This window comes from Corvus moneduloides, chromosome 5 (genome assembly GCF_009650955.1).
Source record: "Corvus moneduloides isolate bCorMon1 chromosome 5, bCorMon1.pri, whole genome shotgun sequence".
NCBI lineage: Eukaryota > Metazoa > Chordata > Aves > Passeriformes > Corvidae > Corvus > Corvus moneduloides.
In genome coordinates, this window is record NC_045480.1 from 70002005 (window position 1) to 70016082 (window position 14078).

Sequence of the window (14078 nt, forward strand, 5' to 3'; positions counted from 1 at the left end):
AATACCTTACATGTGCTGCCTTTGGGAAACCAGAGAAGATATGGAGGTCAAGCATGGCTCTGCTACGTTTGCTGATAAATCTTTTCTAATAGTGGGCTTTTTCCTTTATCTTTTCTTTTTTTCTCCCTGAGCAGCAGGAAGATGAAGCAGCCTTGCAGCCAGCTGCTCAGCATTGGTCACTGCCTGCCAGAAGGATGGGCCCATCATCGTGGCCCAGCACGGCCGTTCATCACCCAGCACGTGCAGAGGTGGGCTTGGGAGTGACCTTGAGCACTGCACCAGAAGCACTTGGCCAAGCCAGTGGTAATGTCCATCCCTTATCTACAGGCACAATCCAACAGGCTGCGCAGTCAGGGATGGCTCTGGAGCAGTTTGTAACTGCTGGCATTTGAGAGCATGTCTAAATTCAATTTCGTGAGACCACTACAGTGTTTGAAACCTCTGGTGTTATTAGGGCTGACAGAGCCCTCTGTCTGTATTCCTTTGCACTCTTGGAAAAATAACATGGCAGACTTAAGGGGGTGTTGTTATTTCTGTTAGCAAAATCTGGGAAAGTCACTAGAAAAATGGTGTGGTAATGAAAACCGTAAAATGGTGGGGGTTTTCGTCATAAATCCTGAAAAGCTGTGAAAAATGGCAACTTTACAGTTGCTATCCAAACACACCATAATAGAGCAAATGACATTATGTGGTTCCTAATATTTTGGCTGTTACCGTTCCTGCTAGAATGACAAGTTAACACTGGCTGCTTTTATGTTACTGAGGAGCAGGATCTTTGTTCCAAGCAGTTGTCATTTAAAAAAGGAAAGAGCAGAAGTGAAGGAATAAGTTTCATGTCATCGATGGATTTCTCTTTCTCAGCTCTTTAATTACTTTATTGTGGTAAGAATGATGAAGATTTTGTATATAATCATAGTTAAAAATCAGCCATTCTATGTCAGGAAAAATATGTGCTGAAGTTCAGTCCTGTTTCAGCAGAAACCACTATCCAAATTCAGAGTAAGTTCAATATTATAGGTTAAGGGATGCAATCCCTGGGTTCGAGTGCAGTAAAAATCGACCGGAAGCCCAGAGAATCAGCCAAGAAACACTTTCAGAAGTCGGGATTTCCTGCGCATAATGAATTCTCAGAACGTCTTGTGGCCCAACAAGGTACAAATTAGGTTGTTGGTTTCCAGCTGCAAGTTATTGGTGTGGGGAATGACATGGATCAACAAATGCTTATGCACTTCCATGTTTCTGGACTTTAAAGAGCTAGTGACAAGGTAATTGCTTGATAGATGCAGTATGTTATGGGACCACTATCCAAATAACCAACATCAACATTTAGTCATATTGTCAGCATATGAGTGATCCGCTCTCAAATTGTGTCTGAAAGCAACAAAACCACATTTTCTCAGAAAAAAGTTACATTTGCATGTTCAGTGGAGAAAAATCTCTGCTGGTGATAACACATTGTGGTCAAAATGTGTTCAAAATGGCTGAGTAACTTCTGCCAGATAAACACACACTGAATTTATTCTGTGAAAACTAAGCATGAGCTTGGCTGGCAGAGCACAGCCCTACTCAGACATGCTTATTCTCCAAATGAACTCTGGGAACCAGTCTTGAAATTCCAATTCAGTTGGAATTCAAACTTTCATTGCTCTGAGCAACGCCACGAGTTTACTGAGTTAGTGAATAGGTTTGGTTGCTTTCATATGAGCCTTCCAGAAAGCAAATTAGGAAAAAACCCAGATCAATAGCATTGAAAATGTCCATTTATATATTATTATACTTGGGTCTGCTTGCATTTTTTTTCTCCATAATCATATTGTCATAAACATTTTCCATTGAAAGTATAAAGTGAACAACCCTTTTATTTTTCCAGGTTGATGAGTTTTTAGGAAGATGAACTGAATAACACATAAATCAGAAAGTGTTGATGGTTGTGTTTCCATGCATTGGGGCCATTTATGAAGGAAGCTATAAGGCAGTTTTCATGTATGAGGTAAGAAAATGGTCACTAATAGGTCTTAAAGCATTTTAGGAGACTTTGACCTTATGTCATGTTAAGCCAGTAAGTTAGAAGTGACTCAACTCTATTAATAACAAATGAAAGTAGGCTTGAAATTTCTGTAAAGTGCCCTTAGAATAAATTCCACCTCAAACAAGTTTCATTGTTCTCCAGGTTTTCCCTGGTATTTTTCAGCTGTGGGCGCATGTAAAATATTAAATATTATCCATTGTTTAGTGTCTCTAGTGCCACACCATTCAGGAAGTGCATTTGGCGTGTCCTGGGGCTAAAAAAAGACTGAATTGTACTTGACACAGTTTCTTGTTACAGGGTCTTGCATGCATGTTTCTCTCTAGAAAATGAGTCAGCATTATTGGTCTGTCTTTCCATTATTGCCATTTTTCTATTTTTAACATGTTTTCTATTAGTGTGCCATAACTCATGTTAAAAATCAGTTCATCCTGTGTTATTGACTCTAGATATTGCTCCTTGAAGATGCAAATTTGCTGACAAACAATACTATTTAAAAAGTAAAGAGTTTCCTTTACTTGCAGACTAAGATAAAAACAATCTCTCAAAACAGATTGATTCAAAGTTCTCCAAGGAACATGTTTAAAAATGAATGGGAAGACATTCGTCTTTGTAATGGATAGTGTATTTTTAGGTAGTATAAATTTTATAGCAGTCATAAAGTTTTATGAATTTCAACAAATGTCCTTCTCAGAATAACTTGGATCTTATTGTCAGTGTGTTATCTGGGAAAAGGTCACCAGATCTGTTCCTAAAAGCGAGGAATTTGCAAGTGGGAGGTTACATAGGCTTGGGAAGAGAGTTAAAAATGAATCCCTGCTTGCTAGTCCCATAAGATGCAAATTGCCAGACCTGAGCTTCAGGAAAAAATGTCCCTGAAATCGCTGTGTGTCCGTGTCCTATGCACTGGCTGGCACCCAGCCCACAGGTGTGCCTGCACTGAGCTCAAAATCCTCCAGTCACCTCGAGGTGCATTGCAGAATTTAATTCCAGCTACAGCCAGGGACATAAACCATGTTATAATTACTGCTTCAAACCCCATTACGTTTATGGATCCGGCTTGCAGTAGGATCCTGTGCAACGACACAAGATCTGCTCCAGCAGAAACTGGGAAGCAGTGACTTTCACCATTTTTTTTCCTGTTCACTTTAAACTGTTGACATGGTGCTAAATTCAGTACGCTGAAGGTGTTTCCATGTGTCACTTCTAATAGGATACAGGTGTCAGACAATTTGAGATTATTTCAAACCTAATTTTCTTAGAGCAAAGATACAAACAGCTACACCAGAAGCAGATGTTGGGCCTTTCTCACCCCTCCGAAATGTGGTTTGGCATCCATCCAGACTGAGTCTATGGGGAAAAAGAGAAAATTATATTTAATTTTGGCTTGCTTGGTTTCCTCCTTTCAAAATCTACATGAATGTGTAATAAAAAAACAAACCCATCCCTTTTCCCTCTGCTTTACACAGGGACTGAGTATCTTGTTGCAAACAGATGGAGTACAGGCAGGTTGGGACGTGAACGCTTTTCCATCTCCACACTATCACTTTGTGGCCCAAAACATGACATAAAATGCTGTCTTTTCCTTTTTGCCCTCTTACCCATGTCTCTGCCACTTGCTTTCCTAGGGCACTGATGCTGAACTAACATCCAGGAAGCAGAGGGGTGGCAAGGACTGCACCTTAACCACCGACTCAGGGTCCTGCCTCTGGCCTGTCTCCATTGGCCTGCTTGGGGGTGGTCACTGTGACTCAGGAGAGAAGTGCTAAAAGAATCTTCTGTTCCTGTGCCTTCCAGCTGCTTCCATCTTCCCTAACTTGAACATCTCAGCTGTACACACGGATATAAGGACTACATCACTTGCTGGCGCTGGCCTGTCCTGAGGACAGTAGGTGTTCTCCATCAGTGAGTTTAGTTACACTTCATCTGAACTTGTGGGTGTCAGAAAAATTGAGCTCATAATCTTAATATTACAGCCTTGTAGAAAAAGACCTTACCCCGAGGTTTGCCATGTGAATTTTGGGTTCTGCTGCTCAAATACCTCTTTCTGCAACTGCTTTTAGTGAATGAATCTTGTGACTGGGAACGCTGCATGCACTAGAACTGTGTTTAAAGCTGAATTATCAAAAAATACTCCAAATTAACAGGGGATTTTAATCCGTGTTTGTTGGTCATTCACATGCTGCTGAGCAAGAAATCCCTTAAGAGTTAAGAGCCACACATGTACACTTGGAAGTGGAGGAGGAATATATTTATATCCTCCAGCCCTATGTGCCAGAGGAAGAAGGGCACAAAGTCCTTCCACACGTGGAGAGGACTCCACAGACAGACAAATACAGGGGGAGAAATGAGCAGGTGGTGGACAGGAGGCATTAAAGCCACAGCTCATCTGCATGGGGGCCCAGTCCAGATTGCACCGGGAAGGGTCCCGAGTTGGCTCCCTGCCGAGGCCGCCGGCGGAGGTGAGGGAATGTGATCAATAGGAGGCATCAAGTGTTGGCTTGGGAATCAAAGGCAAAACCGTGGAAATGCCACTCTGCAAATGGGGTTTTGCTGCGTTGCCAGGAGGTTCTTTAGAGGCATTGGAAGACCAACCCGGTAACAGGAAATTAACCAGAAGCGTTTTTGAGCGGCTCCTCGGCTGGTGAGTGCTGCTGGGGCTATTTATACCTCTGAACTACAGCAATTTACCCTGTTAAGGAGCTGCTCAGATGTCACATATTAGCCACTGCCAGAATAAGTGACCTTTCTGCACAGTACATTAAGAACAAAGAGATGGAAATTCCCATTTTCCAAGCATGGTCCAAAAAAACCTCTGTGCTCTTGTTAAACCAGCTGCATTGAAGAGGAGTGATTAGAACAGGCCTTTTTTTTTTTAAGCCTGCACCTGTCTCTCATTCCACAGCTGAGGACACACTGCAATCCACTTCCTTCCAGACCTGATCCTGTAAGAGCTTCAGGTGGTAATTAAATTCATCATTATCTACATCTATTCTACTTAAAACACTTGAGGGGAAAAGCCACCTGAAGGCCAACAGTTGCTGGAACTTGCAATAATGAGTCACCCACAGGAAAAAAAGAAGCTCCCCCATTTCTTCATCCCCAAATGGGTGAGATTTTTCTTGGTTTTCATTCTTACAGAAATCAAGATCTTGCAAAGGAGGGAGGATCAGTTTTGAGCAGCCTTGGGTGTCAGTCTCTTGAGAAGGTGACAGCCTCACTCCCAGCTAGGAATAAAGGTTCCCTGGCTGTTCTATCAAGAATTACACAGGAAAGAACTGTGCCAGATTACTGCAGGAAAGACGTAAGTGTGATTTTCTTTCTGAGGAATTTAAGACATTTTTAGGGAAAAACCTGGGTTTGGCACTGTCCCTGGAGAAATGGGACCAGTCATTTTTCCTCCTGGCACATCCCTTTGTTGTAAATATGTTTCAAGTGCACAGAGTATCATGAGGTATTCTACTTACTCCATGGAAATGAGCAGTGGCATTTTTAAGAGTGGGTTTCACTTAAAGTATCTCTTCTCTTTCATAGGAATCACTTTTTTGTTCTCTATTATTTTACTCGGCTAATTCTTTCACATTGATCTCAGCTGCCTTCAGAGCTGAAGTTTCTCCATATTCCCTCAGTTGCTCTTCCTTTATGAACGTGCACACTGCCAGCAGTCTGATTTCTGGCAGTGACACAGAACTAATGACTTCAAAATTGTCACTATTGGCATTTTTTAAATCCAAAACCGCTGAATATTTCTGCCTTTAAAACGTGATGGGTGCCTGTAAATTACTGGCACTGTACAAGAAAATTATTCTTTGTACAGTCAGTCAGAAATCCCAAATAATCTGTATTTCTGGGGAAGGAAAAAATCAAAGTAGAACTTGAATTGTTTTGTGACAAAGTGCTGTATGAGGCCGAGGCAAAATAGCACGATGTTCACTGAAATAACTAACCAAAAACATTCATAGCACTAAAACATGTCAAAACAGGCTAATAATAATACATTACTGTATATAAAATGCTGCTTCATCTTGACCCAAAGTGTCACACCAGGTTTTATCACATGGCAATTAGGTGCGAGGTTCTAAAAAATACTAATTTTCAGGGGGAATCGTAGCTATTTCTTTTGTAGATTAATTCTACTTTTGTCACTGCCTGAAATAGGAATAACATTAGGTTTTTTCAGGCAAATGCATTTAATGCGAACAATATCCCCCAGAATGTCTTGCTTCAGAATTAAAAGCAAACTAAACAGGAAATCTAGGAAACTGTCTTAAATAATTTTTAGAGAAATTTTAGAAATATGCCAGATTTACTGAGGATTTTTTGCCTCCTAAAAATAGTCATGAATGTATTTATCTTCTATCAAAGTAAGACACTTGTAAGTTTTTTTAAATTTCAAGGCTGTACTGGAACTTTGCTTAGTTAGATTTTGATTACATATGAAAATGACCACTTTTGGCATTCTAATCAGCTAGTGAATAAATTCCCTAAAAACTAGGGCTATGAACCAGAAAATGTTATTCATTAATTTTGTTTATGGTTATTTAATTTTAATTATAATACTTTAAAGCTATTTAAATCTACATTTCCATCATGTGTAAGTTAATGTAGCATATTTTGCAGAAATAATCAAGGCCTGGTGATACAGATCAGTACAGAGCCCGTAATTAAATCTTTGATGAGAGTTTCAAAGTGATTTTTAAATGTGCACATGGCTTATAAAGCACTTTACAAAAGCTGTACTTCTGTCGTTGTGTCTTCCCAAATGTTCCTCTGGCATTGTCCAAGTTTAATTTCCATTCAAATTCAAAATGGAAGTGTTTGTAATTGAATAATTGCCTTGTAAATAAGTGTTGTCTTTAGGTAAGGAAAACAGTTAATTTTCACACCAGCTTTCCTGTTTAAGTGATAATAAGGATCCATTTTACTGATGTCAATGAGCCCCCGGCCCACCTGCCCCTCTGACAGCAGAAAAATGGGGTGTAAAGGTGTGTTGTTGGTGGGGTTTTTTTCTGGAATCATTTCCTTGTAATTGAATTCCATGTTCAAGACAGGCTTTCACTGCCTCATGTTACAAGATGGGAGCTCCAGGTTTGCAGCGATAAGCAGGCTGCCTGCAGGCAATTAGAGACCTCAGGGCTTGCAGAGTCTAGTCACTAAAATATGTTACAGCTCGAGTCATTGTTTAACAATCCAAGTCTCTTACAGCTGTGAAACACTCCCATCATCAAGTGGGTCTCTGGGACTCCCTCAGGAACGGCAGGCTCTAGATATCCAGCTGCTAGGAACAAAAATAAATCTCTTTGAAGACTTATTTGCCATCACATTGTGTGAGGACTTAGAAAGGCTGAAGCCTTTTAATCATTAATCTCTATTCATCAAATCTTGTCATTTTTAACAAAACTCCAAAATAGTTTCAGCTGTGAGCTGGATGGTGATGACACCAAACTCTGTCTGTAGGTATCAATTTCATGGTTAACATGTGCCACACACAAGAAGTGCCTGTTGCAATCAGAACAGCCCGTGCAGAGACACCGGGGAGCATTTCAGAACTCATTATTATTTATGCCCTTGGCTGTCGTGGAGGGAGAGCAGCAGAACTTTAATACCTATTGATCATCAGCCTCTATTCAGCAGTATTAGAATCTCTTTCATTAATAATCAGTCAGCCTTTGCAGCTGACAGGTGGTGTTGGGTGTCTCTGCTGTGGTGTGATACCATCAGCAGCAATTAGAAGTGATCACCTCACAGAAGTATTCACTGCACAAGTTTGGTTGAAAAAATACCTTAATGCCTCTCAAGCTCGACAAAACCTGGAAGTCTTGACTTCACTGGGGTGTGAAGAAATCCCATTTTTCTAATTGTTTCTCTCTTCTTTTTGTCTTTTCAATATTTTTAAATTTTATTGCTGACCTAAAAAGAAAGGAAATTTTAAGAATTCTAGGAAAATCCAGGTGTAGTTTTAAAACATTCTTTGATCTCTTCCTTCCTAGTCCTTGAAAACATTAGATAAATTAATAGCAAACGTGCTGCATGACTTAGAAGTAAGCTCTTAATGACTTAAAGGTTTTTAGGCTGGCAAGTATTTCCAATACATTTTGTTAGACTGGTTTTCCTTATTGTGTTCCTTGTTTTTTATAAGCCATGTTTTGCTTCTTCCTTCGGGAGCAACCCAGAGAGCATCAATGCCACACTTCTGGCGTTGGACTGGGCCGTACAGTCAGCAGAAGGAAAGGTTACTGCATGTGGGAAAACACACCCTGGCTCCACGTGCACAAGTACCCAAAGTGAGCACTTCAAAGGAACAGCAGCTCACTGCTGGCCAAGCACATGGATATTGCAGGAACACCCTTAGTGTTCTCTGTCCTTCCAGGAGACAAATTTCCCCAGACTTTAGCAAAACTTTGCTTCAGCATTTCTCTGTCCTTAAAATTATGTAGAGAGAGGAGCCTTATCCCACTTCAGAGACAGGACAGCTTTCGGAGGTGCAGAGGTTAGATTGTCTTCCCAAATCGATACAGCATGGGAATGAGGAATAGAAAGTCCTAGCCCAGGAGTTACTTTGGAGGAGTTTTAGTTCTTTGGAAGCACAAGCCAAAACCTCTTGCAGGCTCCTGTGGAAATGTTCACATTAACATCAGTTTTTAATTTTTCTGGGGTTTGGATCTGTTTGATGAAGGAGAGAGAATAATGTTGAAATTGCTATAAAATGGTAAAAATATTTTTACCTGCTCCTGAATTTTAATGTATTTTTTTAAGCTGTGTGGTTTTGACTGTGGTTTTATTTGTGCCCATTGCTGGAGGAAGGGAGAGCCCAGGCAGTGTTTATGCAGAGTGAGGAGGAGACTCCCTCAGTAGCCCTGCTGACCTCACCTTCTTTCTCAGTACAATTTCTCATCAAATTTCCTGTAGCTTCTGATATTTTTGTTTAATTACTCTCTTCTAGAAAAGATTTTTCCTCTTATCCTTAGTTCCAAGGACTTTCTGTGTGATTTATCTTCTATTTTCATGACTCAATGAAGCAGAAAAACAATGTTAGTCTTTGGTGGCCAGGGAAAAGGAGGAAAGCTCGTGGAGGTGATCTCCAGATGATCTGGCCCTGACTGAAGCAATCTCCTTCCAGAAGGAGGGAGCAAAGGGCTGGCAAGTGCAGGTAAAGCTGCCTGCACTCCATGTGCTAAGAAATCACCCACACAAACACATTCCAGCTTTGGCAGTGCTCAAGTAATGGCCATTACTGCTCCAGGGAGGAAATAATTAAAGCCATTTCTTGACTCTGACAGTTTGATACTGGTGGTTTTCAATAGCAAATTACCAACATCTGTACAGCAAAATTCAGCTACTGCAGGAATTATTCAGCAGGGCTAACCACAGAGGTGCTAGGAATTTTTCATTTTCTAGATGTCCCCTCGTTAGATGTGAGCTGCAATTGAGACCCAAGCTCCACACGATGGCAAACTGCGTCTCTCACGTTAGAAATGTAAATGAAACCATATGGAAAGCTGAATATTCCGTGAAAACCCCAGTGGCAAATGCATCAAAGCCAGAAAATGAAAGACTGGAAAGACATCTGAATGGCTTTCTTAATTATGTGACAATTTCAAGTTTCCAAAGCAATTCAGAAGTAAAATTTACACAATTCATTCGATTCCACAAAAATTAGGGCTTTTCATTCCCACATACTGTTACAACTGTTTTGTGTAGTAAACACAAAGAGTGTGACTGTACAAGCTGAAAACTCACATCTACAACCTGTAGCAAGCAGCACAGCACTGCAGATTTTCATGGCTGGTGAAAGAAAGGGGTAGCAAAAAATCTAAATAAGCTTTATACATCTGTAACTCAAATTAACTTCTTTTTAAACATTAGCTAGAAAAGGTAATACAAATCTGAGCAGAAAAGAGAGGCTGAGATGAAATATGTTTCTAGGAGAGAACTGATTTGGGATTGTTAACAAAAATACTGCCTTATTTCACTGCTTATGTTGTAACTACTTGTTTGTCAGGGTTTTATGTTGTAATCCACTTTGGTCATGGATTTACTGATGTATAAAACCTGAGTTTAGTTTGTAAATTGGCACTCTGTCTTCAGCTCTGTTTCACTGTTATTTAAGCTGCAGGACCCCATCAAGGCATAGTATAATTTGCTGTAAAAGTATGCAGTAATTTTAAATTAGAGCTTCAGACTTCAGCAGTCTTTGGGGTGGCCTGGTGGGGGATAAAAATAGCTTGTGCACCTATGAGGTGATAACTGAGAGCTTTAAAATAAATTATAGTCTTCATGGCCCATGTCAGCTAATTAGGCAGGCTGTGGCAAAAAAATCACCTGTAGACATGGGACAATTAATCCCTTGCTTCCCTTTAGAGAAGAGAGAAACAGGCTTGAAGTCCTAGAAAATCAGAGAAAGTTCCTCCCAGTTAGATCAATTTCATTTAGATATTGATATGCAAGTGCCAGTCAACGTAATAACGCATTTAATTGATTGCTACACAGTTATATTTTGAAGTTGATAAGGAAGAGAACCTCTTATTGTAATGCTGTATTGCCATCACTATCATACAGTAATTTCCAGTCCTCGTTGCAAGCAGTGCATTGTGCAGCTTATGGTGAGACTTAACCAGTATCCATCAGCCAAGTCCTCCTTCTAAACTTCAGGAAACGTAGGTCATGACGTTTTTTGTGGTAGTACAAACTTCAATTGCTGTGCACAGCTATGAAGTGCAAACTCAACAGACTAGGAGATACTTGTACAGTTTTGAAAAGGAAGGAATTCTGCTCTGTATTCAGTCAGGTGCACATTATAGAGGAGAAAATAGCTCAGTGAGTATTTTCTTTTCACTCTTAATCTTCATTTGGCATGAATGTGGGCAGGCCAAGCCCCAGGGTATTATATTCACATCAGCAATGCCTTCGGACACTGTGATGACTTAGTGCAGTGAGACCCACATGAATCAATATTGATTGGCCACTTACTTTAAGGCTACTTAATTAAAACTAACGATGGCACAGCTTCCAGGCAAATCCACAGTGCTGTGATTTGTGAGTGTGCTTGAGAGAAAGTGGGAAGGACGCGGTGTAACAGTTCTCTTTACTCTGCAGTTGAGAGCTTTTTGTGTAAGGTGAAATTAAAGAGTTTAAAAAGAGGAACTGAATGAGTGCAATAAATAAACTAAAAGGGCTGTTTTGTCATTATGTAGGCTGTTGGAGAGGACTTCTGGCTTCTTTCCAGGGTACCTGACTGTCTCATGGCATATTGGTGTCATCCAGGGCATCCAACATGAAGCTCTCTAATGTTAATGATAAAAGAAAATTACTTCCCTGTGACGGGGGTTGGAGTGAACACAAGTGGCATCACTGTTCTGTCAGGTTGGTCTTTTGTGTTTCTACTGAATGTATTTAGTTCCACTAATACATCGAATGATAGTGTTTATTTACAGTATCTACGTCTAGGGGAATCCACCAGTCTGAAATTAGGTTTTTTCCTAGAAATCTCCATCTCTTGATGCTTGGGAGGCAGGCATTTATTTTTGATCAGGCTGGTTTAGGCAACAAGTTGTTCTTTATCTGACAGCCTCGTGTATTGTGTGTGAGATGCAGAGAATCCAGTTCCCTGTGTCACTAACGAAACCCCGGGGCTTTGCACCTCCAGATATTTCTGTTTCTCAATGGCCAGTCAGAAGGAGAAGCAAGGAGAGTCTCACAGATTGAAATGCCATAAAGAATTGTTTCTCATCTGCTCATATTTACACAAAAATAAATTGAGAGAATTATGCCTTTAAAAGTTCAAGCCTTTGAATTGTGCTTAGCAGGCATAAGTCAAGAAGTCACTTGCAACACAACTGGGTTTGTTTTTTGTCAGCACTTTCAATATCCTGAATCTCTGCTTGCTATTGCAAACAGTTTGGTGAGGGAGCAGCTGAGATGCCAGAGGACAATGTATTGCTCTCTGAGGGGAAAGTCTTGGACATTGTTAAGATAAAGGCAAGAATAGTTTAGAGAAGTGTGATTTAGGCAGTGAATTGGGTTTTTTTAATATTTCTCCCACAGCAAGAAACAAGCTGTAGAAAATCTTTCTTGACATCTTATGTTGGAAGAGACCAAACTTTTTTCCATCTCCTTATTGTACTAAATGATAGTTTGTGTTTTCTGAACATTCTAAATAAAGCCAGACAACTCCAGGGTTCCTGGAGAAGTTTACTGATAATCTCTTAATTGAAGTAATGCACTTGGCTGAAATCATCCACTCCATATTAGTTCTTCAGTTTTGTTCAGGTGTATCAATTTCCAAAGACTGGCAGGCATCAGTTCTCTGTATTCAAAAGACAAAATTTTTGAAGGTTTTGAACCTTAGAAGTTACAGAACTTGCTGCTTCAAGTATTTCATCTTGGAGTTTTGTCAGATGTCTGAAAAATTATGCTTTTGTTTCTTGAGTTATCTGTAAGGGACATAAAGTTCTCCCAAGAAACATGTATTTGTAAGGAGTTCTTGTGAATGAAAAGGATTTTATTGAATGCAGAGTACTCACAAAACTCCTTGAACCATTTGCTTTCTCATTCTTACTCTTCACTCATTTTCTTCATCATGTTTATGGCATCAGTGGTAAGATTCTTTGAAGGACAGAGTCTCTGACCTCTCAGGAAAGTTTGAAAAATTTTTCTTCTTGGAACTTGACTCATCCTGGGATTTCAGCAAAGATGGTGGTACAGTTGAGCTTATGAGAAGAAAACCCTTCGAAGAGGAGTGCACGTTGCTCCCTGCCCCTCTGCATTAGTGCTGGGGATTTAGCTGGGCAGGACCCCCTGGACTTTTGTGTGGGTGAGAGAATTGCTGTCTTGTGATGTAGTGTTAACACAGCACTAACAAACTGCAGGACTTGCTGGGATGTTTCCCTCTCCTATTAAAAAATATATTGATATAAAGTAATATTTCTCTCCACTGCCATCTAGTGAAGTTACTATGCTCTGTAAAGGCTTTGAGACTCAGTTGAGCATTCTGATAGTGAACTGTGTCATAGTGGCACAGAAAGTCCAGTTCCCTGCAGAGTGTCTGATATTCATCCCAGGGCTAACAGCAAACAGTGCAAAATAAAGGAGGTACAACAAATTTAATCATAGAATTCTGTCAATGGTTATGATGATAGAAACAGTAAAACAATCTGTGCATGTTATCAGCATTGCAGAAATGACTGGCACCACCAAGATTCAAGTTGTAAATAAAGCAAGCACCAAAACCTCTGTTGGCTGAAGGAATGGTATAAAATCAGGCTTTTCTGGTAGAAAGCACACAGGGTCCCTGGGGGTCCAGATCTGCTGCCTCCAGTCTGGATCTTCAAGCCTACAGAGTGATGCCCACCAAAATCCTCAGCAGAGTTCTTCAGCCTAGAACTTGAATGACACTTTTTAAAAAGAAGTTTTTGAGATTTTCAGCAATGCCCAGGTTGTGTTGGGCCGCACACACAGAGGGTGTGCTCTGACAGCAGTGCTGGGATGGGCACCAAAGGGCTCAGGCTGTGAGCACATTGCACCTCTCCATTTCCATTCCACTCAATGGCATTGATTTTGCTTAAAGATCCTTGGCTATTTTTGTAACACACAAGTAGGTCAACCCATCGCTTCCTGATAGTGGAAATAGCTAAAATAGGACATACAGATCAGAAAGCATTATTCTCTTCATGTATCATTTAGTGAGCAAAATCTCTCTCTTAATACTCATATGAAAGTCATCTTAAAACCAGAAGCTGTTCCCAATGCAAGAGAATAAAATAGAGTTGAAAAAAGACATAATATGATTTAGAAGAAGAAAAAATCAAGACAAGTGCAAACCAGATCCCTTTGATGGCTGGAATGTGCATTTCCATTGCCATAGCTGAGCAGTATCTCTGCACTCTGCTTCATTTGCCGTCTTTCCACTTCAGTTTCACAGGCATGATGGAAAAGCCCAAATTCCTACTGATCTGTAAACCTGTGCACTTCCCTTTGTAGCTGCAATAGCAGTGTGGTGGTTTGCTTGTCTACTTTTCGCTTTCCTTCTTCAGATTTATTTACCACAGAATCT

At 40.3% G+C, this 14078-nt stretch overlaps 1 long non-coding RNA gene across 18 annotated transcripts in view; it reads left to right on the forward strand.

Annotated features, from left to right (window-relative positions):
* LOC116444799 overlaps positions 1 to 14078 on the forward strand; it is a 63289-nt gene that overhangs the window by 15966 nt on the left and 33245 nt on the right. For 10 of the 18 annotated variants that reach the window (XR_004240514.1, XR_004240507.1, XR_004240517.1 and 7 more), the window contains 5 exons: positions 135 to 882; positions 1018 to 1152; positions 1871 to 1990; positions 3655 to 5330; positions 11221 to 11389. This is a non-coding gene — a long non-coding RNA (uncharacterized LOC116444799). The remainder of the gene's footprint in view (positions 1 to 134; positions 883 to 1017; positions 1153 to 1870; positions 1991 to 3654; positions 5331 to 11220; positions 11390 to 14078) is intronic. The other 8 variants (XR_004240511.1, XR_004240515.1, XR_004240510.1 and 5 more) reach the window with 8 other exon arrangements.